This window comes from Pristiophorus japonicus, chromosome 3 (genome assembly GCF_044704955.1).
Source record: "Pristiophorus japonicus isolate sPriJap1 chromosome 3, sPriJap1.hap1, whole genome shotgun sequence".
Classification (NCBI taxonomy): Eukaryota; Metazoa; Chordata; class Chondrichthyes; family Pristiophoridae; genus Pristiophorus; species Pristiophorus japonicus.
In genome coordinates this window covers 289,192,330-289,219,556 of record NC_091979.1, presented here as the reverse complement: position 1 = coordinate 289,219,556, position 27,227 = coordinate 289,192,330, and the positions used below count along the sequence as shown (strand labels likewise).

Below are 27,227 nucleotides of genomic sequence, written 5' to 3'. Positions count from 1 at the left end.
CCTCAAAGAACTCCAGAAAATTTGTCAAACATGATTTCCCTTTCATAGGGCCTGATATTGGTGGCCTTAAAGCCTGCTGCCGCCGAGTTTTGCCTCCTGGTTTACATTCTCCCAGTTTCCACTTGGGCTGGAGCGGGCGGAATGAGAGTATCGCCAGGAACTGCCCGCTGACGTCCTCTGGCGGCCAAGTAGCACAAGTGGCCTCCCACCCGCCTAGATGCCAGATTGGAGCAGGCAGGAGTCGGTGCCAACAGGGGAAGGACCGCTGCATGGAGGCAGGTCTAACCCCGACGGTAGATATGAAGAACGTAAAAAAACAGTGAGTGAACATATTTAAAATTTTCTTTTTACCACCACTTACCTGGATGTGGTCCCCTGAAGGTGTTCCATTGTTTTTATTTGTAATTCTTTTTATTTTCAGCTCTTCCGCCCTCCTTGGGCCCAACTCCATCCTCGGAGCCTTTGCTGCCGAAATTGAGAACTCCCGCCCGCTGCGGCCAGATTGACGGCGTAAGCTGTTATTTTGCCGCTGGTCAGTACCACCAGCTCTTTTAGAGGAATCTTCCTGGCAAAGTACCAACTGGTCTCAGTGGCCATCGACGGTACTGTTGGTGGCACGTGGGTGGGCCTTGGCCTTCATCAGTTTCGGACCCATAAAACCCTGCTGACTGCTTGACTGTATTATACTTTTCCAAATGTCCTGCTACTGCTTCCTTAATAATGGATTCCAGCATTTTACCAATGACAGATGTTGGGCTAACTGGTCTATAGTTTCCCACTTTCTGCTGCCTCCTTTTTTAAATAGGGACGTTACATTTGCGGTTTTCCAATCCACTGGGACCTCTCCAGAATCCAGGGAATTTTGGTAGATTACAACCAATGCATCCACTATCTCTGTAGTCTCTTATAAGACCCTAGGATTTAAATGTCCTGACCCTGCAGTACAGACTTACACGAGGCACATGCTGAAGTCAAGGTCACTCTCGACCTGCACCTTTATTTCACAGCTCTCGAGTGCCACACTTGCCTGAGACCTGCCTTTATATACCTGTGTGGAACAGGTATGCAGTGTCTCCTGCAAGTGCACCCCTGGTGGTAAAGTATGCTTGTGGTTACAGGTCTTTTGTGGTTACAGTCATGTATAGCATGGCAAGATACAGTTATATACAATAGTGTGAGATACATGACATCACCCTCCCCCAAGGTCTTATTGTCTTTATAGATTCAGTCTCTCAGGTGGTCTACGCTCTCACGTGGAGCGTCTTAGTTGTGGTTCAGTTGTTTGCCTTGGTGCCTGTTTTTCGTTAGGTGTGATTGCTGATACCTCGCCTGGGCTGTCTGTTTCGTTCAGTACGATTGCTGGTATCTCGCCTGGGCTGTCTGTTGAGAATGCCCTTTCCTCAGGTTGTTCCCTCTGTCTGTCCACCAGGTGTGGTGTGAGTTCCACACTGTAGTCTGTCTCTGGTTCTGCAGTGTTGTTGGTGAATCTACTTTTTACTTGGTCTACATGCCTCCGGCAGGTTTGGCCATTGCCCATTTGTACAACCAGTAGCCTGTTTCCTTCCTTGCTTGTTACTGTCCCTGCAAGCCATTTGGGACCCCTGCCATAGTTTAGCACAAACACTTTGTCCCCTATCTCATTCCACCTCCCCCTCGAATTTTGGTTATGGTACTCAGTTAGCTTCCGGCGCTTTGCCTCACCAATTTCATGCGTGTATGGGAGGATTAACGCGAGCCTAGTCTTTAAGGTGCGTTTCATCAATAGTTGCGTGGTGGGAACCCCAGTCAACGAATGCGGACGAGATCTGTATGCCAGCAGCAGTCGCGACAGGTGGCTCTGCAGCGTGGGACCTTGGATTTTTAGCATGCCTTGTTTAATGATTTGCACTGCTCGCTCCGCCTGGCCATTGGAGGCCAGCTTGAACGGTGCCGTCTTAACGTGATTTATGCCGTGGTCAACTATAAAATCTTGAAATTCTGCGCTGGTGAAGCACGGACCATTATCACTGACCAATATGTCAGGAATTCTGTGCGTTGCAAACATGGTTCTAAGGCTCTCCACAGTGGTGGAGGTGGTGCTCGAGTTTAAAATGGTGCACTCGATCCACTTTGAAAATGCATCGACGACTACGAAGAACATTTTGCCCATGAATGGGCCTGCATAGTATACATGCACCCGCGACCAGAGTTTGGTGGGCCAGGGCCAGAGGCTTAGGGGAGCCTCCCTGGGGGCATTACTGAGTTGGGCACAAATGGTGCACCGCCAGACGCAGAGCTCCAAGTCCGCATCAATGCCAGGCCACCAGACGTGGGATCTGGCTATGGCCTTCATAAGGACGATCCCCAGATGCTCGTGGTGGAGCTCCCGGACAAACGCCTCTCTGCCTCGCAAGGGAATAACTACTTGGCTGCCCCACATCAGGCAGTCTGCCTGTAGTGATAGTTCATGCATGCGCCGATGGAAAGTTTAGATCTCCTCGGGGCAGGCATCGCGAGCCTCTGCCCAGTCACCAGTTAAAACACATCTTTTGACGAAGGATAACGTGGGGTCGCTGGTCGTCCAGGCTCTGATTTGGCGAGCCATCATGGGCGAACCTGTGGATTCAAAGGCATTGATTGCCATGACCATCTCACTGTCCTGTTCATCGGACCCTTCCGTGGTCGCCAGGGGTAGCCTGCTAAGTGCTTCGACACAGTTGTATGTGCCTGGTCTGTGCCTTATTGTGTAGTCGTAAGACGCCAGCATGAGTGCCCACCGCTGAATGCTCGCCGAGGCGTTGGCGTTTATAGCCTTGCACTCAGATAGCAGGGATGTGAGGGGTTTGTGGTAAGTTTCTAACGCGAACTTGGCCCTGAAAAGGTATTGATGCATCTTTTTCACACCGTACACGCACATGAGCGCGTCCTTCTCAACCATACCGTACCCGCGCTCCGCCCGCGAAAGTGACCTGGAGGTATAAGCAATGGGTTGTAATTTACCCGCATCACATGTAAGGACTAGCTTTTTACCTGTGTCAAAAAAGGCTAAAACACTGTTGGAACATAGAAGGTTGCATGCCTTATTGAAGGCACGTTCTTGGGCGCCCCCTCAAAACCAATCACACCCCTTTCTAAGTAGCACGTGGAGAGGCTCCAACAGCGTGCTCAAGTTCTGCATAAAGTTCCCAAAGTAATTGAGTAGCCCAAGAAAGGCGCGCAGTTCCGAGACATTCCGGGGCCTGGGTGCCAGATGAATTGCTTCGGTTTTGGATTCTGTTGGGCGGATTCCATCAGCGGCAATCCTTCTGCCCAAAAATTCAACCTCGGGCGCGAGAAACAGACACTTGGATTTCTTAACACTTATGCCTACCCGATCCAATCGACTTAGTACTCTCTCCAAATTGCGGAGATGGGAGTCGGTGTCCCTGCCCGTGATGAGTATGTCATCTTGAAACACAACCGTCCCCGGGATGGACTTGAGCAGACTCTCCATGTTGCGCTGGAATATAGCAGCTGCCGACCTAATGCCGAATGGGCATCGATGTGTGTTGATGGTGGTGAGTAGCTTAGACTCTTCAGTCAGTTCTTGCACCATATACGCAGATGTGAGACCTAGTTTCGAGAAAAGTTTTCCTCCAGCCAATGTGGCAAATAGGTCCTCCGCTCTGGCCAGCGGGTATTGGTCCTGTAGGGAGACTCTGGTTATGGTAGATTTGTAATCCCCACAGATTCGTACAGATCCATCAGGCTTCATGACGGGGACGATGGGACTTGCCCAGTCGCTAAATTCCACGGGTGAGATAATGCCTTCCCGCAGAAGCCGGTCCAGTTCATATTCAATCTTTTCCCTCATCACATAAGGCACAGCTCTAGCCATGTGATGGACCGGTCAGGCATCCTGTGTGATGTAGATTTTAACTTTAGCCCCTTTGAAGGTGCCCACACCTGGCTGAAAGAGATGTTAAAAACGACTTAGAACTGTTGAGCAGTAGGTCCATCCCTCTGACGACATGGCGTGAACATCATCCAATTTCCAATTTAGTTTTGCCAGCCAGCTTCTCCCCAACAGTGCTGGGAGATCTCCGGGGACAATCCACAGGGGAACTTGGTTCACCGTCTCTTTGTGTGTGACTGAGAGCATGGCGCTGCCAAGGACTGGGAAGATTTCTTTGGTATAGGTCCTTAGTTTGGTGTCGATCCTTGTGAGTTTTGGTCTGTTGCTTTTGTGTGGCCACAGCTGTTCAAATTGTTGGATGCTGATGAGAGATTGACTAGCTCCCGTGTCCAGTTCCATGTTGACGGGTATCCCGTTGAGTAGGACCCTCATCATTATTGGAGGCGTCTTGTTGTAAGAACAGTGGACATTGATCGTGTTGACCCGCTGTACCTCGGTGTCCCGGACACTTTCCCCACCGTCTTCTGGTCCACTTTCCGACCCTTCCGACTCGTATACCAGCTGAGCTGCTGATTTTCTGCACGTGCGAGCCAGATCCCCTGTATAGTTGCAGTTTCTGCAAAAAGCAAGCTGAAATCGACACCCCCTTGTTGAATGCCTTCCCCCACATCTCCAGCACAGACCGCTTCCATTGTTTCCGAAGGATGAGCTGTGTCTGGCTGATCTCTCTTGAGCTTCTCTCAGTCTGTAGTTGATTGCTCGCATTGTGGGTTACATAAGAACATAAGAATTAGGAACAGGAGTAGGCCATCTAGCCCCTCGAGCCTGCTCCGCCATTCAACAAGATCATGGCTGATCTGGCCGTGGACTCAGCTCCACTTACCCGCCCGCTCCCCGTAACCCTTAATTCCCTTATTGGTTAAAAATCTATCTATCTGTGATTTGAATACATTCAATGAGCTAGCCTTAACTGCTTCCTTGGGCAGAGAATTCCACAGATTCACAACCCGCTGGGAGAAGAAATTCCTTCTCAACTCGGTTTTAAATTGGCTCCCCCGTAATTTTGAGGCTGTCCCCCCTAGTTCTAGTCTCCCCAACCAGCGGAAACAACCTCTCCGCCTCTATCTTGTCTATCCTTTTCATTATTTTAAACGTTTTTATAAGATCACCCCTCATTCTTCTGAACTCCAACGAGTAAAGACCCTGTCTAGTCAATCTATCATCATAAGGTAACCCTCTCATCTCCGGAATGAGCCTAGTGAATCGTCTATGTACCCCCTCCAAAGCTAGTATATCCTTCCTTAAGTAAGGTGACCAAAACTGCACGCAGTACTCCAGGTGCGGCCTCACCAATACCCTGTACAGTTGCAGCAGGACCTCCCTGCGTTTGTACTCCATCCCTCTCGCAATGAAGGCCAACATTCCATTCGCCTTCCTGATTACCTGCTGCACCTGCAAACTAACCTTTTGGGATTCATGCACAAGGACCCCCAGGTCCCTCTGCACCGCAGCATGTTGTAATTTCTCCCCATTCAAATAATATTCCCTTTTACTGTTTTTTTTTCCAAGGTGGATGACCTCACATTTCCGACATTGTATTCCATCTGCCAAACCTTAGCCCATTCGCTTAACCTATCTAAATCTCTTTGCAGCCTCTCTGTGTCCTCTACACAACCCGCTTTCCCACTAATCTTTGTGTCATCTGCAAATTTTGTTACACTACACTCTGTCCCCTCTTCCAGGTCATCTATATATGTTGATGAGGTGTGAACGGCTGTTTATGTAGCCCTTGATGGCTTCTGGTGCCACTGCCTGCTGTTGAAGGCCTGCTCTCCTGCCTTTGTCTGTGTGTGGGGGTCGCGGCTTGTTTCACGCTGTGAACCCCTTGTTCTGATGATTTGTTAGTTGTCGTACCCGCAGTATAGATCAACCTCGTTTCTTCTTCTCCTGCCAAGAATGTCTGTGCGACCAGTGCTGCTGCCTCTTGGGTCAAGTTCTATAAGCTTTTGCAATATGCCTCCATGGCCTATTCCTTCAATAAAAAAGTCTCTCAGTACTTCTCTCCTTAGTTCATCGGAGAACTCACATAAACTAGCCAGCCTCCGAAGTTCCGCCACAAAGTCGGGTATGCTCTGGCCTACACAGCGTCTGTAGTTGTAGAACCTGTGTCTGGCCATGTGTAGGCTACTCGCTGGCTTCAGGTGGTCTCTCACCAGTGTGCTCAACTCCTCAAACGACTTGCTTGCTGTTTTCTCGGGTGCCAGCAGGTCCTTCATTAAGGCGTATGTTTTCGAGCCACAGCTGGTCAAGAGATGGGCTCTTCTCTTGTCTGCCTTATCGTCGCCCAACCAGTCTTTGGTTACAAAGCTTTGCTGGAGCCTTTCTATAAAGTCCTCCCAATTGTCTCCAGCATTATATTTCTCATCTGAGCCATTGGTAGCCATTCTGTGGATTCTGTGATCCCGTAATTCGTCACCACTGTAAAGTCCTGACCCTGCAGTACAGACTTACACGAGGCACATGCTGAAGTCAAGGTCACTCTCGACCTGCACCTTTATTTCACAGCTCTCGAGTGCCACACTTTCCTGATACCTACCTTTATATGGAACAGGTATGCAGTGTCTCCTGCAAGTGCACCCCTGGTGGTAAAGTATGCTTGTGGTTCCAGGTCATATCTAGTTACAGTCATGTATAGCATGGTAAGATACAGTTATATACAGTACTGTGAGATACATGACGAGGATGTAGGCCATCAGGTCCAGGGGACTTGTCCACCTTTAGTCCCATTATTTTACTAAGTACTTTTTCTTTCGTATTAGTGATTGTTTTAAGTTCCTCCCTCCATGTAACCCCTTGATTATCTATTATTGGAATGATTTTAGTGTCCTCTATCGTGGATATCGATACAAAATATTTGTTCAAAGTCTCTGCCAATTCCCTGTTCCCCATTATTAATTCCCCCGTCTCATCCTCCAAGGGACTAATGTTTATTTTAGCTACTCTATGATTCATTAAGAATCTTACCCACATCTTCTGCCTCCACAAATTGATTTCCTTTATGGTCTCAAATAGGCCCCATTCTTTCTCTAATTATCCTCTTTCTCTTAATGTATTTATAAAACATCTTTGTGTTTTTCCTGATTTTATTTGCCAACATTCTTTCATGATCTCTTTGCTTTTGTGATATATTTTTTAATTGCACCCCTCCACTTCTTATACTCCTCTAGCGTCTCTGGGCAAAGCAGTCTGATAACACAGACAGTTGAGGAGGTGAGATGGATGCGAGGAGCTCTGGTATGATCAGAGTACATGTGGAAGCTGACACAATATTTTTCAGATGATGACCCCAAGAGGTAGCATGTAATTAAGAAAGAGGAGAGAGCATGTATAGATTCTTAGAGGATTCTACAAGTAACAATACAGGGGCAGGAAAGGAAGCTATTGCTGGCGATGCTCTGGTTATGATCAGGCTAAGAAGGAGGGATAGTGTACCATAATCACAGAGGAACATTTCTGATTTTGATTAGGGCCATTTCAGTGCTGTGGCAGGGATGGAAACCTGATTGGAGAGATTCAAGCATGAAGTTGCAGGAAAATTGGGCATGGCTTTGGGAGACAACAACACGTTCAAGGAGTTGAGAGGAAAGTGTGATTGGACTCGAGGCTGTAGTTTGCAAGGACAGAGGAGTAAATGGTATTTTTTTCAGCCGGGGTGATGATAATTTAAGAAAAGTATAGCGACAAAAAATCATTTCCAATGTCAGGTAGCTTTGGGGCCAGGAAAGGATGTCGGATGGCCGGCAGTTTAGTAGCAATTGTATCAATGGAGCAGGAGGTGTGTCTCATGAACAAGATGAGTTCAGAGAGGGCATATGGAGAGATTAGAGAGAAACTAGTGAAAGGCACAGGTTCAGACACGGGGGTTGGGGGCGGAAGGGGGAATCCTTGTGGATGATTTGGCTTGATGGGCAAAAGGAAGGAGGGGCAGCTAAATGGATAGTCTCAACCTGACATAGAAACCAAAGACTAGAACCCAGGGAGTGGGAGCGATTCAAACCGCTCAGAGGGTCAGAGGTGAAACTGGCCCCGAGACCACCCCCTACAGAATGGCGACCGTGGCAGGACTTTGGTATAAAGGATGTGATGCAGAGAGTGCTGTTTTAAGAAAAGAACCAAGATGAAAGAGAGGATTTTCTCCTATGTGTATAAGAAAGTGAATGTCACTAAGGAACGTGTGCCTGGTCTGTTGCACGCTGAGCGTCCAGGAGATACTGCGGCCCAGTGGACAGCCAGCAAGGCCCATAAGGAATCAGTAGAAAAGGCAATTTGATTGGGCTGCCTATAGCGACAGGTCCAACTCCTAGATAAGAACATCGAGTCACTGCAGGCAGAACTATGGGAATGTGCAGAAACATCACATGAAAAGGCTATGGCAGGAGACAGGTTATGGGGAGAACTCTGTAAGCTAAAACATGGAAAGGCACAGCTCATAGAAAGCTTCTAGAACAGCCAGGACTATTTTCAGTGTCAGTTTACCGAGACTAAGAATAATGAAAAGATACTGCGGAGGAAAACACTCACCTTACCCTTCTAGTGAAAGAGCTGGAGGAAAAGTTAAGAAATGTACAGGCAGCTTATAAAGTAGCCAGCACTAATGGGTTTGAGTCAGGAGGCCACGATTCCTGCCAGCAACAAATCAAAAGTTTAACCCTTGCTCTGTCCAAGCAAAAGGAAGGGAAGCCTAATACTCCGGATACGGCCCGGGCAAACCTGGAAGATAAGGAGGAAACTGTTCACCCACCACCTGTGGCGCCGGTGACTATACCGGTTCGGCAGCAGGAGGGGCGAACGAGTTGCGGGGCGGACAGGGATAGCGGACCACCACCACCTGTGGCGCCGAGGTTCAGCTCGGTTTGGCAGCAGGGTGAGCCAGAGCAGGAAGAGCCAGAGCCAGGGCCGATGCAGCCGGTCCGGCAACAGAAGTTTGACCCGCCCACCGGGGTCAGGGGCCCCTGGAAAGTCAATTTGTAGTTCCCCACACTACCCAACAGCTTAGGGCCATGATAAGTCACCTGGAAAAGCTCACTCCAAAAGGTGACTCCTCGGTCCACTTTATGGAAGTGAAACAGGCAGGGGATATTAGCGGGTGCGATGATGCCGAGATAGCAAAAATGCTCCTCCTCTCACTAGATGGCAAGCTGTACCAGTCCCTCTCTGCCGAGAGCAAAAGGGGGCAGAGGACATTCTGGAAGCCATGGAATGTAATGACGGGAGTCCCTTCTTCCGAGTGGAGAAGATAGTACAGCTCACAGGGGAAACCCCACAAGCTTTCGCAGACAGACTGTGGCCTGTGTACCAGAGCGCCTGTGGTGGGGACCTCAACCGGGGTCACCTAACCCAGGACAAGAGAGCCAGCTGGCTCTGAAGCCTGGTGGCAAACAGTTCACCACGGATCAGAACAAAGGCTGAGGCCTGGTTTGACCGGAGAGATCCCCAGGCCACCGAGCAGGGAGTGGTCAGGCAACTGACCCTAGCCTACCGGAACGGCAGGGGGACGGAAGAGCACCTACCCAAGGGAAGGGTTCACGAAATCAGACCTAGTCAGGATAAGATGGAATGGCGCCAGGAGGGGGACAACCCCTCCCATACAAAACATAGCTGCTTCGGGTGCAGAAAGAGTGGGCACTAGAGAAAGGATTGTAGGAATCCATGGAAGAATAGCACAGGGAAGAATTCTCCAGTCCCTGCCCAAAAGACCGAGACCGAGAAACCAGTCTCTCCCCACGTTTGATACATTCATGACTGCGCTTCGAACAATGCTAGATGGTCCTGGGAGAGTAGCTGCCGCCACCAGTACTGAAATCCCATCTGCCCCATCCCATCCAAAACAGTGACTAGGACAGGCGCAGCCTCTTCACCTGTGTTCCCTCGAGTACGATGCGTGGGGGAGACCAACCGCTCAGTGGAAAAGGTGAAGGGGACTTATCTGCTGGATACCGGTGCAACAAGCACCCTCGTCTGTGCAGCTAACCCCGCCGCTTCGCCTCTGTCTAGCGGGGTCCCCTACAGCTAGGTTTCACAGGGGCCGAGCAGGCTGGCTCATTCTCCGTTCCGCTCTCTATTCATTTGGGAACACTCCACACCAAGTGGACTTGTGTCCTGATGAAGTGGGAACAGGAAAGGAGGGGGATCCTGGGGGCTAACTTCATTCTAGGCCACGGGATCCTAGTGGATTTAAGAAACCACTGTCTTTGGGGGTCAGTTGGTACGGGACAGGAGAGTGAGATGGTGGTTATCCCAGAAAAATGGGGAAAAAGGTTGGTGTACACCGTGAAGCCAAAGGAGGGTTACGACCTTGAATCACTCGTCAGTAACACTCCGATGGAGTACCAAGAGTATGTAAAGGCAAAGCTTGCAGCTTTTGCTACTCACAAACACGACTGTGGGAGGATAAATGGGGTCGAGATTAGCGTAGATGGGGACCCCATGACCTGACCGCAGAAACAATATCACTTCCCCAGGGAGGCGGATGCAGACATGGAAACCGCCTTGGGTTCTTTGGTTAAACAGGGGGTATTGAGACCAATAGCTACCCATGTGAACTCTCCATTGTGGCCGGTTAAGAAACCGGACAACTCCTGGAGAGCCACGGTGGACTATCGAGTACTCAATCGTAACATCCCCGCCTGTGCACCCACGGTTGCTGCCGTCGCCAACCTCATTGTCCTCCTCTGCTGAATTCTAAATTTCTCCCAGTCCTCAGGTTTGCTGCTTTTTCTGGCCAATTTATATTCCTCTTCCTTGGATTCAACACTATCTCTAATTTCCCTTGTTAGCCACGGTTGAGCCACCTTCCCCGTTTTATTTTTACGCCAGACAGGGATGTACAATTATTGACGTTCATCCATGAGATCTTTAAATGTCTGCCATTGCCTATCCACCGTCAACTGTTTAAGTATCATTCGCCAGTCTATCCTAGCCATTTCACATCTCATACCATCGAAGTTACCTTTCTTTAAGTTCAGGACCCTAATCTCTAAATTAACTGTGTCACTCTCCATCTTAATGAAGAATTCTAGCATATTATGGTCACTACTCCTCAAGGTGCCTCGCACAACAAAATTGCTAATTAGTCCTCTCTCATTACACAACACCCAGTCTCGGATGGCCAGCTCTCCAGTTGGTTCCTCGACATGTTGGTCTTGAAAACCACCCCTTATTCACTCCAGGAAATCCTCCTCCGCCGTATTGCTACCAGTTTGGTTAGCCCAATCTATATGTAGATTAAAGTCACCCATGATAAGTGCTGTACCTTTATTGCACACGTCCCTAATTTCCTGTTTGATGCCATCCTCAACCTCACTACTACTGTTTGGTGGTCTGTACACAACTCCCACTAGTGTTTTCTGCCCTCTGGTGTTCCGCAGCCCTACCCATACAGATTCCACATCATCCAAGCTAATGTCCTTCCTTACTATTGCGTTAATCTCTTTAACCAGCAACGCTACCCCACCTCCTTTTCCTTTCTGTCTATCCTTCCTGAATATTGAATACCCCTGGATTGAGTTACCAGCCTTGGTCACCCTGGAGCCGTGTCTCTGTGACCCCAATTACATCATATCCGTTAACAGCTATCTGCACAGTTAATTCATCCACCTTATTACGAATGCTCCTCGCATTGAGATACAGAATCTTCAGGCTTGTTTTTTTAACACTCTTTGTCCTTTTAGATTTATGTTGTAATGTGGGCCTTTTTGATTTTTGCCTTTCATTTCTCTGCCCTCCACTTTTCCTTATCCCTTTTCCATCTTTTGCTTCTGCCCCCATTTTACTTCCCTCTGTCTGCCTGCATAGATTCCCATCCCCCTGCCATATTAGTTTAAACCCTCCCCAACATCACTCGCAAACACTCCCCCTAGGACATCGGTTCTGGTCCTGCCCAGGAATAGACCGTCCGGTTTGTACTGGTCCTACCTCACCCAGGACCATTCCAATGTCCCAGGAATTTGAATCCCTCCCTTTTGCACCATTCCTCAAGCCACGTTTTCATCTTAACTATCCTGCTATTTCTATTCTGACCAGCACGTGGTACTGGTAGCAATCCTGAGATTACTACCTTTGAGGTCTACTTTTAATTTAACTCCTAGCTCCCTAAATTCAGCTTGTAGGACTTCATCCCATTTTTCACCTATATCGTTGGTACCGATATGCACCACGACAACTGACTGTTCACCCTCCCCCTCCAGAATGCCCTGCAGCCGCTCAGAGACATCCTTGACCCTTGCACCAGGAACGCAACATACCATCCTGGAGTCTCGATTGCGGCCGCAGAAACACCTATCTATTCTCCTTACACTAGAAACCCTACCACTATAGCTCTCCCACTCTTTTTCCTGTCCTCCTGTGCAGCAGAACCACCCATGGACAAAGGAGTTCATTGGATATAGGAATACGGAATGCATTCAGGATTATGACAATGGCTTGTGTGGAGGCTGGTTGGGTTGAATGGCTTGTTTCTGTATTGTAATTTCTATTTCAAATAGTTACAGTATGTATACCTTCTCACTAAGGACCAAAAGCTAATATAAATCTCATGAAAAATTATAAGTAGTCATACACATGAAATTGTTCAGTAAAATCTCAAACTGTCTTCAAAGCTATAAATACAATGTGCTTGAAATTGAGGTCGGAGGCTTCCCTCGTACGTACGCCTCCAACCGGAAAAAAAATTTACGAATCTACCTGTTGGTCTTGGAGAAATGTAAAATCCCAGTTGAAGTCCTAGATTCGCTGCGCAGCGCATGGGGACCTATCTTTGAGGTACGTAAGTCCAAGCTGGGGTCACATGGTCCTGGACAACCAATCACAATGCAGTATTCTCATTGATAATAATGGGAAATCCATTTGTACGAGTTCTCATTATTAGCAATGAGAAACCCCCCTAAAACATGCAAGCATAGCATAATAAATAAATAAAACACCTCACATATTTCAAATTAAGGGCGAGAACTTCCATTATTTCGCCATGCATAACGCCCACTTAACGTCCATTTTGACGCTGAAATGACGTGTAACGCCCATATATCGCCCATTTTGGCACAAAATGGAAACTGACGGGCATTTTTCGGAAACTTATCACCGAGCTTTCCCCATGTGCTTAAGGCGGGGAAAAAATAATACCGCCCTCCCACTTTTTTTGGGCGGAATCATCAGAGTAAGTGAAATCAACGGCCATAATATCACCCAGCAATACTTTCCGCACGGAATTAATGCCGAGATTCAATAATACCGCCCGCCCATTTTTTTGTTGTCGAAAAGAGCACATTTGGCGAAACTAACGCTCAGGAGATCACCCACCGTCACTTTCACCACCTCACACACATATCACCCACAATATCGCTCAATCAAAAAAACGCCCAGAAAAAGTGGAACTGTTGTGAACTAAAGCCAGCGGTGTGGCTGCCATTTTTTAAATCGCAGGTCGCTTCATTCAAAAGGCTGCTTCAATTTCAGGTGAGTTTGCATTGACTCTGGAATTCTTCTCAGGTGAAGCGACCATCTCAACAGACATATTTTCAGACTCTGGACTATTGGGGATTTACTCGGGTGTATTTTAGTGAGGAAATGATTGCTTCTGATCATTCGCTATTAAACTTTCATTGTAATGGGGCTAGCCATTTCTCAGCCTGCATCGATTAATACGCAGATGCTGCAGAGTGCAAATGGCTTAATGTGTGCTGCACATCTTTATCTCCCCAATTTAAGACATGCAAGAATGAGGAGGAGGGCCAGACTATACACACCCCACACGTACCGGGAAAAGAGGTCTTACCTCGGCGTCTCTGACCACACCTGCCTTCGGAGACTGCGCTTCCATAAGGTGGTGATCAATGAAATATGCGAGCTCATCAGGCCACATATTGAGCCTGCCATCAGGACATCAGTGTCGGTCAAGGTCACTGCGGCACTGTCTTTCTACGCGCCCAGTTCCTTTCGGGCCTCTGCGGTCGAGATTTGCCCTCTGTCTCACCATGCAACCCATTGCTGCAATAGACAGGTCACGGAAGCCCTGTACGCAAGAAGGTTGTACTTTATCAGCTTCCCCATGACCACGGATGCTCAGATTGACCGGACTGGAGCATTCTACTGCATTGCTCAGTTCCCCAGGATGTAGGGAGCTATACAGTGCACTCACATTGTCATGCGGCCACCTTCCCAGGACCCGGAACAGAAAAGGATTTCACTCCCTGAAGGTCCAACTAGTCGTCGACCAAAACCAGATCATAATGGCAGTGAAAGCCAAATATCTGGGCACCTTTGATGAGGCTCACATCCTGCGCGAGAGCGCTGACTCTGACATCTTTCAGAGTCAGTCACAAGGACTGTAAAGTCCTTACTCAATGGCACAAAACCCACACGAGGCACATTCTATGGACAAAGTCACTCTATGACCTGAACCTTTATTCACAGGACCAAGAAGTGATGACCCTGCATGGGACCTCCCTTTATATATCTGGATGACCAGGTAAGGAGTGTCTCCCACAAGTTCACCCCCTGTGGTCAAGGTGGGCATTGCTTAAGTATATACAGTATTGCAGTGGTGTTACATAGAGGTTACATACATGACATAACCTCCCCCCCCCCCAAAGTCTTATTGGAATCAGGTGGTCTACGCTCCCTCGTGGAGCGCCGCAGTTGGGGCTCTGGTTGTTGAGCCTTGGCGTGAGTGTCTGTCACCTGTGGTGATTCCGGCATGTCCGGGCTGACCGCCGGGACTGTGCATGCTGCTGAATGTTCTTGTTGCTCGTTCACTGGCGGTGGTGTGAGCACCATCTCATGATCTTCCTCGGGTTCCTCAGTGTCTATGCTGAACTTTTTTTTTACTTGGTCCAGATGCTTATGGCATATCTGCCCATTGTTAAGTTTAACCACGATGACTCTGTTCCCCTCTTTGTCTATTACAGCACCCTCAAGCCATTTGGGCCCCACGGCGTGATTGAGGACAAATACGAGGTCATTTATTTCTATACATCTCCTCCTTGAATTTCGGTCATGGTACTCGTTTTGGGACTGGCACTTGCCCTCAACTATGTCGGTCAGGACTGGGTGAATGAGGGACAACCGAGTTTTGAGTGTTCGTTTCATAAGTAGCTCAGCAGGCGGGACCCCCGTGAGCGAGTGCGGTCGGGACCTATAGGCCAGCAGGAGGCGCGATAGGTGGCATTGAAGGGAAGGTCCTTGAATCCTGAGCATGCCTTGTTTAATGATTTGGACTGCACGTTCTGCCTGGCCATTGGAGGCCGGCATGAACGGTGCTGTCCTGACATGGTTGATGCCATTGCCTGACATGAACTCCCTGAATTCGTAGCTCGTGAAACATGGGACATTATCACTAACAAGGATGTCCGGCAAGCCGTGGGTTGCAAAGACCACACATAGACTCTCCACAGTGGTGTATGTCGTGCACAAATTCAAAATGATGCACTCGATCCATTTCGAGTACGCATCTACCACAATGGGAAACATTTTTCCCATGAACGGGCCCGCATAGTCTATATGAATACGTGACCATGACCTTGTGGGCCAGAACCACGGGCTGAGCGGGGCCTCCCTGAGGGCATTACCCATCTGGGCACACGTCGTGTACCTGCAAACACAGTGTTCCAGGTCTGAATCAATTCCCGGCCACCAAACATGTGACCAGGCAATGGCCTTCATCAGAACGATGCCTGGATGCTCACTGTGGAGTTCCCTGATGAATGCCTACCTGCCCCTCTGGGGCATGACTACCCAGCTGCCCCATAGTAGGCAGTCAGCTTGGATGGAGAGCTCATCCATCCGCCTGTGAAACGGTCTGACCTCCTCAGGGCATGCTCTGTGTGCAGGCGCCCAATCCCCAGTCAGGACACATTTCTTAATCAGAGATTGGAGGGGATCTCTGTTTATCCAGATTTTGATCTGGCGGGCTGTGATGGGGGAGCCTGCGCTGTCAAAGGCATCAACAGCCATGAGCATCTCAGTGGAAGCCTGCTGAGCGCGTCAGCGCAATCGGTGCTGGGCCGGTGCCGGATGGAGTAGTCATAAGTAGCCAGCGTGAGAGCCCATCGCTGTATGCAGGCTGACGCATTGGCATTGATAGCCTTGCTGTCTGACAACAAGGATGTTAACGGCTTGTGGTCCGTTTCTAATTCGAACCTCCTGCCAAAAAGGTACTGATGCATTTTTTTTACACCATAGACACACGTGAGTGCCTCCTTCTCAACCATCCCATATCCCCGTTCTGCTCGAGAGAGCAACCTGGAGGCATAAGCCACAGGTTGTAGTTGGCCCTCAGCATTACTCTGCTGCAACACTCACCCAACCCCATAGGACGATGCATCACATGTTAGAACCAATTTCTTACAGGGGTCGTACAGGATCAATAACTTATTTGAACAAAGTAGGTTCCCCGCCCGATTGAAAGCCCGTTCTTGACAGTCCCCCCAAAACCAATCACAACCCTTACGCAGGAGCACGTGAAGCGGCTCCAACAACGTGCTTAAGTTCGGCAGAAAGTTCCCGAAATAGTTCAAGAGTCCCAGAAATGAACGCAACTCCAATGTGTTGCCGAGCCTGGGCGCTCGTCGAATCGCCTCTGTTTTGGATTCGGTGGGCCGAATCCCATCTGCAGCAACCCTCCTGCCCAGGAACTCGACCTCAGGAGCCAAAAACACAAATTTAGACTTCTTGAGTCGCAGGCCTACCCGGTCCAGTTGGCGTAGCACCTCCTCCAGGTTGTGGAGATGTTTTTCGGTGTCACGACCGTGATGAGGATGTCGTCCTGAAATACGATTGTTCCAGTAATGGATTTAAGCAGGCTTTTCATATTTCTTTGAAAAATCGTGGCCGCTGATCGAATGCGAAACGGGCACCTGTTGTAAACGTACAGTCCCTTGTGCATAGTGATGGTGGTCAGTAGTTTAGATTCGTCAGCCAGTTCTTGGGTCATGTAGGCTGAAGTGAGATCCAACTTGGTAAACCTGCCAGCATGGCGAAAAGATCCTCCGCTCTCGGGAGCGGGTATTGGTCTTGTAGGGACACCCGATTGATAGTGGCCTTGTAGCCGCCACAGATCCTGACAGAACCATCCGCTTTTAGGATGGGAACGATGTGGTTCGCCCAGTCGCTGAATTCAACGGGCGAGATGATGCCCTCTCTCAGCAAATGGTCCAATTCGCTCTCAATTTTCTCCTTCATCACATACGGCACCGCTCTGGCTTTGTGGTGCACTGGTTTGGCATCCGGGATGATGCATATCACTACTTTGGTACCTTTGAACATCCCGACGCCAGGTTGAAATAGTGACTCAAATTGTTGTAGGACTTGTGAGCACTAACTTCGCTCCACAGATGACATTACGTGCACATCCCCCCATTTCCAGTTCATCTCAGCTAACCAGCTCCTTCCCAACAGTGCGGGATCATTGCCCGGGACAATCGAGAGTGGCAGCCAGTTCACTGATCCATTGTGTGTGACCACCAACATTGCACTGTCTTGTACTGGAATGATTTCTTTGGTATACGTCCGTAGTTGTGTCTCAATGCGTTCTAGTTTGGGTCTACTGGCTATGAATGGTCATAGCTTTTCGAATTGTTGAACACTCATGAGTGATTGGCTGGCCCCTGTGTGCAGCTCCATGCATACAGGGATGCCGTTTAATAAAACCTTCATCATCATTGGTGGCGTTTTGGTATATGAGCTGTGAATGTTTGCCACATGAACCCGGTGAGCTTCAGCATCCATTGATTTGCCCCAAGAGTCATCCTGCATCACAGACCCCTCTTCTAGTCCATCCGCCTTGTAAATTAGCCCGGTTACAGGCTTCCTGCACATTCGAGCTAAATGGCCACTGAGGTTGCAATTTCTGCAGACAAATTTTGAAACCTGCAAGTCCTGGCAGAGTGTTTGCCCCCACACCTCCAGCATGAGCTGAGATTCCCATTGTTGTGAACAAAGGAGCTATGACCCGGCATTCCTCGCTGATTGTCCCTTTGTCTACCCTTGAGTACCCCATTAGTGGGTGTCAATGGCCCCATCCCGGACCGCATTGTCCACTGTGATGGCGTAAATGTTCGTTCAGCCTGCCATTGTCTCTGTTGAAAACCTACTCTGGGGTCTATTGCTGCCTGGGATGTGTCGAACTGCCCTTGACTGCCTGCGGGGCTCTGAGTCGCTTTTATGATATTAACTCCCTGATCCCCTGCCGCGTTGAAGGCAGAATTGCACGCGTATATTATTTTGGTTTCCTCCTCCCCCGCCATAAAAGTCTGAGCTATCAACGCCGCTGCTTCCAAAGTCAAGTCCTTGGTCTCAATTAACTTTCGGAAAATCCCCGCATGACCCATGCCCTCAATAAAGAAGTCCCTTAACATCTCCCCCCTGCAGGCGTCTGTGAACTTACAGAGGCTGGCCAAACGCCAGAGGTCCGCAACGAAGTCCGGTATTCTCTGTCCTTCACGATGCCAGTGGGTATAGAATCTGTGTCGGGCCATGTGTAAGCTGCTCGCCGGTTTGAGGTGCTCACCGATTAGTTTGCTGAGCTCTTCAAAGGTTTTGTCTGCCGGCTTTTCGGGTGTTAGTAGGTTCTTCATGAGCACGTAAGTCTTAGGTCCGCAGCTGGTCAGCAGATGGGCCCTTCGCTTGTCGGCCGCTGCATCTCCCAGCCATTCTTTCGTGACAAAGCTTTGCTGGAGGCTCTCAATGAAATCGTCCCAGTCCTCACCAACACAGTACCGTTCCTCTGTGCTACCGGTGGCCATTCTCGTGGGTCGTTGATTCCCGTTTCTTGTTGCTAATGTAAAGTGCTTACTCAATGGCACAAAACCCACACGAGCACATTCTATGGACAAGGTAACTCTATGACCTGAACCTGTATTCCAGGACCAAGAAGTGATGACCCTGCTTGGGACCTCCCTTTATATACCTGGATGACCAGGTAAGGAGTGTCTCCCACAAATTCACCCCCTGTGGTCAAGGTGTGCATTGCTTAATTATATACAATATTGCAGTGGTGTTACATAGAGGTTAAATAGATGACAAGGACAATGCTGGATGCTTGGTGATAACCGATATGGCTTAGCCACCTGGCTGATGACCCCCTGCCTGACACTCACTCCAAGGCCAAGAAGCGTTACAACCGGAGCCACAGAGACACATGCAATGTGTTCCAAAAAACAATAACTGTGCTTAAGCTGCGCTTCAGATGTCTGGATCACTCAGGAGGGGGGCTACAATATGACCCTGAGCAAGCAGGTAAATTCATGGTCATGTGCTCCATGTTGCACAATCTGGCTATCAGGAAGGGCCAAGAATTGCCAGAAGGGTCAGGAGAGAGAGGAAGTGGAGGACAAGAGGCTGGACACTGACCTAGGGCCAGACAATCAGGCTGGCTATACAACCATGCCCACGGTCCCCTCCAGACCACAGGAAAGGGCCAGTGGTGGCTACATAGCTGCAAGACTCTTATGTGAGGAGCTGATATCTGAACAATTTGCCTGAAAGAGCATTGATGTGAGTTACAATGCTGACACACTGCTGTGTGTGTGCAGCTCAGGCATCAATGGTGCCCATCAACTTGGTGCCAGTTAAAGTTTATGTTGATTGATGTTAAGTTGTATTTAACCCTTTCATGTTAAGGAATCACCAGTGTGTAACGGTTCGGCTATCTGAGACAATGCGCAACAAGGTTATGGTCAATTTAAAAAATGTTAGACCAACATTGGTCTGAAATCAAAAGTAACACATGCAATAACACCCAACCCCTGCCCACACCACACTTTTTCCACCATTGACATCAATCAAATGTTCATCATGTCCAGCAACACAGAATACAAAGGCAAAGCAGGAAGGTGGTCCCCTGCCCCCATACATTACAACAAATCGCATACACCCAGATGGAGATATAACACAGCTATCACCTGTGGACATGCAACTCACTTTCCTTTCCCCCTTCCCTTCTTCTCCACACCTCTACCCCTTCCCCTCCTCGCTCCATGGCGCCTGGCCAAGGAGCTCCTCAGGCGGTGCCTCATTTTGGGGGATGAAGGCAGAGGCAATGGTTGCACAGGTACGGAAGTGGGTGTGCTGAGGGGGAAACATTCTCTGATGCAGAAGTATGATCTTGGTCCTTGCTCTCATCTGTCATTCGCAGTGGTGGTGTGGAACCTAGGGGTGGAGTGCCGCACTCTGGGACCACTGGGAGGCCTGTGCCAGCAGTGTTCCTGGCTAACGCATCCAGGGCCTCCGCCATCCACGGAATGTACTCAGTCATGGTGGCCAGCTGTTCGCCCCCCATTGCTTTGATGAGCTGGTTATCAATGTTTACAGTCCTCCTGGACAACTGTACCATCTCTCCGCTCTCTTGTGGCGCTTGTGGAACAGACCTGCCGCGTCCATGAGGCCTCTGCAGGGTCGGCGCCGTCCTGGGGCCAAATGGGGTGCCCTGTGGCGAGGTGCTTGGGGCCGATACCTCCAGAGTGCAGGCGGGAATGACCGGAGGACCGCTAGATGGCCTTGGGGTGGAATGGCTTCTGGAGCGTGGCGATGCAGGTTCCTCGAAGTCCGTGCTCTCATCCGTGGAGAACAGACCCAGCGGTTTGACAGGCGAGAATCGGTGCTCTTCAGCAGCAGATGTAGGATAGTCCGGAGAGTCGGGGCCCTGCGCCCCCATCTTCTGGTCTCTGTGGTCTTGCCTGTGGCCGTGCTGCAAAACACAAATGAGGTTATTAGAGGAGAAGAGGGTGCTAGGGTTACAAGGTGAGTGCAGCGCTACACACAGCATATGCACGAAAAAAGCACCACCGCTCTCAAAATCATCACAGACATCACATTTCATGACCATCAACACATTTGCATTGCAATGATTTTCATTAGGCCAGCATTATTTCTGGGACAATTTTAGAAATCATCTATCATATATGATTTTTCAGATATGAGTGGGTGTGGTATCTATTGACCTTACATCACGCAATGGTGTAAGCTTTACTCACGTGGCATCACTTCAGTGTCTGCAAATGCTTCCGTGGCTGTCCCGGTGTGCTTTCCCACGAGTGCGAGCACCCGCTCCTCCAACCGAGACTCCAGGATGGTATGTTGCCTCCCTGGTGCAAAGGTCAAGGATGTCTCGGAGCGGGTGCAGGACATTATGAAAAGGGAGGGTGAACAGCCGGCTGTTATGGTGAGTATAGGTACCAATGACACAGGTAAAAAAACGGGATGAGGTCCTACGAGACGAATTTAGGGAGCTAGGAGTTAAATTAAAAAGTAGGACCTCAAAAGTAGTAATCTCAGGATTGCTACCAGTGCCACGTGCTAGTCAGAGTAGGAATCACAGGATAGCTCAGATGAATACGTGGTTTGAGGAGTGGTGCAGAAGGGAGGGATTCAAATTCCTGGGACATTGGAACCGGTTCTGGGGGAGGTGGGACCAGTACAAACCGGACAGTCTGCACCTGGGCAGGATCGGAACCAGTGTCGTGGGGGAGTGTTTGCTAGCGCTGTTGGGGAGGAGTTAAACTAATATGGCAGGGGGATGGGAACCTATGCAGGGAGACAGAGGGAAATAGAAGGGGGGCAGAAGCAAAAGATAGAAAGGAGAATAGTAAAAGTGGAGGGCAGAGAAACCCAAGGCAAAAAGCAAAAAGGGCCACATTACAGCAAGATTCAAAAGGGGCAAAGACAAGCCTGAAGGCTCTGTGCCTCAATGCGAGGAGTATTCGGAACAAGGTGGAAGAATTAACTGCGCAGATAGCAGTTAACGGATATGATGCGATTGGCATCACGGAGACATGGCTACAGGGTGACCTAGGCTGGGAACTCAACATCCAAGGGTATTCAGCATTTAGGAAGGATAGACAGAAAGGAAAAGGAGGTGGGGTGGCGCTGGTTAAAGAGGAAATCAGTGCAATTGTAAGGAAGGACATTAGCCTGGATGATGTGGAATCGGTATGGGTGGAGCTGCAGAATTCCAAAGGGCACAAAACGCTAGTAGGAGTTGTGTATAGACCACCAAATAGTAGTAGTGAGGTTGGGGACAGGATCAACCAAGAAATAAGGAATGTGTGCAATAAAGGTACAGCAGTAATCATGGGCGACTTTAATCTACATATTGATCGGGCTAACCTAACTGGTAGCAATGCGGTGGAGAAGGATTTCCTGGAGTGTATTAGGGATGGTTTTCTTGACCAATATGTCGAGGAACCAACCAGGGAGCTGACCATCCTAGACTGGGTGATGTGCAATGAGAAGGGACTGATTAACAAGCTTGTTGTGCGAGGCCCCTTGGGGAAAAGTGACCATAATATGGTAAAATTCCTTATTAAGATGGAGAGTGACAAAGTTAATTCGGAAACTAGGGTCCTGAACTTAAGGAAAGGTAACTTCGATGATATGAAGTGTAAATTGGCTAGAATAGACTGGCAGAGGATACTTAAAGGGTTGATGGTGGATAAGCAATGGCAAACATTTAAAGATCACATGGATGAACTTCAGCAATTGTACACCCCTGTCTGGAGTAAAAATAAAACTGGGAAGATGGCTCAACCATGGCTAACAAGGGAAATTAAGGATATAATTAAAGCCAAGGAAGAAGCATATAAATTGGCTAGAAAAAGCAACAAACGTGAGGACTGGGAGAAATTTAGAATTCAACAGAGGAGGACTAAGGGTTTAATTAAGAGGGGGGAAATAGAGTAAGAGAGGAAGCTTGCAGGGAACATAAAAACTGACTGCTAAAGCTTCTATAAATATGTGAAGAGAAAAAGATTAGTAAAGACAAACGTTGGATTCAGGTGAATTTATAATGGGGAACAAAGAAATGGCAGACCAATTGAACCAATACTTCGGTTCTGTCTTCACAAAAGAAGATACAAATAACCTTCCGAATGTACTGGGGGACCGAGGGTCTAGTGAGAAGGAGGAACTGAAGGATATCCTTATTAGGCGGGAAATTGTGTTAGGGAAATTGATGGGATTAAAGGCCGATAAATCCCCGGGGCCTGATAGTCTGCATCCCAGAGTACTTAAGGAAGTGGCCATAGAAATAGTGGATGCATTGGTGATCATTTTCCAACAATCTATCGACTCTGGATCAGTTCCTATGGATTGGAGGGTAGCTAATGTAACACCACTTTTTAAAAAAGGAGGGAGAGAAAACAGGTAACTATAGACCGGTTAGCCTGACATCAGTAATGGGGAAAATGTTGGAATCAATCATTACAGATGAAATAGCAGTGCATTTGGAAAGCAATGACAGGATCGGACCAAGTCAGCATGGATTTATGAAAGGGAAATCATGCTTGACGAATCGTCTGGAATTTTTTGAGGAGAGTGGACAAGGGAGAACCAGTGGATGTGGTGTATTTGGACTTTCAAAAGGCTTTTGACAAGGTCCCGCACAAGAGATTGGTGTGCAAAATCAAAACGCATGGTATTGGGGGTAATGTACTGGCATGGATAGAGAACTGGTTGGCAGACAGGAAGCAGAGAGTCTGGATAAACAGGCCCTTTTCAGAATGGCAGGCAGTGACTAATGGGGTGCCGCAGGGCTCAGTGCTGGGACCCCAGCTCTTTACAATATACATTCCTGATTTGGATGAAGGAATAGAGTGTAATAGCTCCAAGTTTGCGTATGACACTAAACTGGATGGCGGTGTGAGCTTTGAGGAGGATGCTAAGAGGCTGCAGGGTGACTTGGACAGGTTAGGTGAGTGGGCAAATGCATGGCAGATGCAGTATAATGTGGATAAATGTGAGGTTATCCACTTTGGTGGCAAAAACACGAAGGCAGAATATTATCTGAATGGCAGCAGATTAGGAAAAGGGGAGGTGCAACGAGACCTGGGTGTCATGGTTCATCAGTCACTGAAAATGGGCACGCAGGTACAGCAGGTAGTAAAGAAGGCAAAAGGTATGTTGGCCTTCATAGCTAGGGGATTTGAATATAGGAGTAGGGAGGTTTTAATGCAGTTGTACAGGGCCTTCGTGAGGCCTCACCTGGAATATTGTGTTTAGGTTTGGTCTCCTAGTCTGAGCAAGGACATTCTTGCTATTGAGGGAGTGCAGCGAAGGTTCACCAGACTGATTCCAGGGATAGCTGGGCTGTCATATGAGGAGATCTGGATCAACTGGAGTTTAGAAGGATGAGAGGGGATCTCATAGAAACATATAAGATTCTGACGGGACTGGACAGGTTAGATGCGGGAAGAATGTTCCCAATGCTGGGGAAGTCCAGAGGCAGGGGACATAGTCTTAGGTTAAGGGTTAGGCCAGTTAGGACTGAGATGAGGAGAAACTTCTTCACTCAGAGAGTTGTTAACCTGTGGAATTCCCTGCCGCGGAGAGTTGTTGATGCCAGTTCATTGGATATATTCAAGAGGGAATTAGATATGGCTCTTAAGGTAAAGGGGATCAAGGGGTATGGAGAGAAAGCAGGAAAGGGGTACTGAAGGAATGATCAGCCATGATCTTATTGAATGGCGGTGCAGGCTCAAAGGGCCGCATGGCCCTACTCCTGCACCTATTTTCTATGTTTCTATGTCGCTGGAGACTGGTGGCCACCCACCCATTTGCCTCTGCACGGACCTCATCGTCGACAGCTTCTTCTGTAAAAGGTGACAGGATGACATGGCATGAGATCATTGCATGATATCATTGCTAGGTACTGTCACAGAGACTGATACAATACATAACCGACAGATGTAATCATGCTTATTATGATAATTATCATTCTTTACCTAAACATGTGCAGCGTGACTGCAGGCTTTGAGTAAAACATTCCCGTTAAATGTGGAAGACCTCACATCTGCTGATAGTCACACATGACTGTTACAAATCAAATTAAATAAATACATAAGTACATGTAAATCAATGTAATACTTACTCATGCAGATCCCACAAGATCGTTCCATCGTTTGCAGCATTGTTTGCGCTCACGCACCTTGTTGGTCGCCAGCGAGACCACCTCCGCTATCTCGGTCCATATCTTCTGGTCTGCCTTTGGGGTGGGCTTCCCACGCGCTCCCTGTGTCAAATCATCCAGCGTGACTTGACCTCCTGCAGGAGGGAGGCAGTTGCTATATCTGAGAACCTCCTCACTCTTTTGCACCCTCCAATGTGCTCCTCTCCCACCTCACTGCTCTCGCTAGCGTCAGTCTCCACAGCGTGCTGTGATGCCTCCTCCTCTCTCTCCATTATAGGCCAAATTCGGGCAAATATGTGGTTGGTAACAGCTAATTTTTGTTTCTCTAGTTGCAGTGAAGCTCTAAAGTCTCCCTCCTTCCTCCCAAAGCAGCCACACCACACCAGACATGCCTTTGGTCCCTCTCAGCTCCCTCTCTGTCTCCTCTTCTGCACATGTCATGATGACCCTTGACCTCCTGAATTGTGGGAATCGAGCGTTGCCATGCCGTTGCTAAGGACGGCGACACTTTATAGCAGAAGTTCAGTGAGATTTAACGCTACCGCCCATTTCATATCGCTCACAGTAACGCCCATTTTTTAAAATGGAGACTAGGTGTTTTGAAAATGTGCGAGAAGCCGGCGATCTGAAAACCCATTTTCACCGCCCGCGCCGGAAATAATGCCCATCTTTGGGCGATAAGCGCAAAAGTGTAAAATCTAGCCCTGTATGTTTTAGAAAAAATAGATATTTTTTGGATTTTTTTTTAATGTGTTTTAATAGTGTTAAAAATAAACTTATCTTAATGGACAGGGTTTTTAAATGTGTATTTAAATTTAATTTTTTAAACTCTTACGCTGGTGAAAGTAGGCTATGTGCCTGTTTTCACAAGGCATAAAAGTTTGAAGGTCATTCGCTGGGCATGAGTTGGGCAAGTAGCCCATTCTCTGCTGTGTGAATGACCTCCTCCTGGGGATGCGGAGTATCTGTCAAGAGAAATCGCATCATGCCCCGAAAACTGGCTTTTGCGAGGACTCGCCGGGTCGGTGCGCACTTCGTACGGACCCGGCAAGGCCGGAATTTTCGCCCCATTAAGATGATTTGTGCTCTAATTGGCAAAATTGCCCAGATCTGAATGAAGTTTTATCAGACTACAACTCAGATGAGTAGCAGGCTAATAAAATGGAGATGCTTATAATTGACCAAATTCTGTGGATCCATCCTGAATATGTTACAGTTGTGTTAAGCATTGATTGGTAATTCTATGGCATCTGACAGCAGCAAATTTAGGAAGGACAGATAAATAAAGTGCATGGTGAATCTTACAAGTGTCAAGCCTATGTTCAAATGGCTGTCTGTTCATCTTCCTTTGGGGAAAATAATTGTCCAAGGATTAGGGTACTTTCACTGAACTCACATTCCTAGCAGTGAGCTCAAAGGGAGTGGGAGGTCTAAGAAGGAGCACCGCAGTGTTGTCGTCCTAGTTACAATACACATCACTTTTGAGTGCAGCTTCCCACTGAGAGGCCGGAATCTTCCCAGCCCTGCGAGTGCGGGCCCGCTGTCAAAATGGCCCTGATTGACAGCGGGGAGGAAGTCTGTTCTGAACCCGCCTCCGTGTCAATTTCTCAACAGATAGCAGACCCGACACCAAACGACAGCCCAGTCAATTAAGATGCTTAAGAGGTAGTTTAAAGATATTTAAAAGGATTTTACCCAGGCACTGACCATTTTACCAAGTTTTCAACTAGCTTGCCATTCCTCGGGTATCACGCCAAGTAAGTGTGTCGGGTTCTCGGTGACTTTCCATTGCTTTGGCTAGTTGACAGCTGCAGAAGTGGCATAAAAGCTACCATTTCACAGCTGTTCACTTTCCAGTGTCAGAAGCTCAAGCCTTCAGGATTTGGAAGAAACCTTTGCGCTGTATGCAGATTGGAAGTGTTTGCAGTGAACTTTCCATTCACTGTCACCTCCTTGGGGCAACCTCTCTCATTGACAGATGACTTCTGTCTTCTCAACCTCACCTGCCATCTATTCCAGCAGCATTGGTGACCATGAAAAAATCTCACCTTGGTCCTCAATATCCCACCACCAACCCCAACATCACTAAACACACCTGCATCACAAACAACAACACCAACCTTCTCTGCAAAAGACACAAGACATCAGCACATGACCACATTGCTACCCGGGAGGCCAGGGATGGCCTCACCATGGCCACATTTCTTTCACTTGATGTTGTGCATCCTGGCTGTCACATGATGTGCCAGGTTGGCACTACTCCACATCAGCACCTTAAAGCATCCCTACAATGCCCGGTTTCATCCAGAGATCAAGGTAAGTTGTTAACTTTAATTTTTTCAGCATTTATGTATTTATGACACCAGTGGGGAAGTGTTGGTTAGAAAAGTTTTCTGA

The 27,227-nt window shown here is 48.4% G+C and overlaps 1 protein-coding gene across 2 annotated transcripts in view; it reads left to right on the top strand.

Annotated features, from left to right (window-relative positions):
• LOC139260323 (cilia- and flagella-associated protein 46) overlaps window positions 1-27,227 on the top strand; it is a 681,403-nt gene that overhangs the window by 603,508 nt on the left and 50,668 nt on the right. The window contains exon 58 of one of the 2 annotated variants that reach the window (XR_011592768.1): window positions 49-319. The exons of the other annotated variant lie outside the window; for it this stretch is intronic. The gene's annotated coding sequence lies outside the window, so the exon portion shown is untranslated. The remainder of the gene's footprint in view (window positions 1-48; window positions 320-27,227) is intronic. 2 annotated transcript variants of the gene reach the window in all.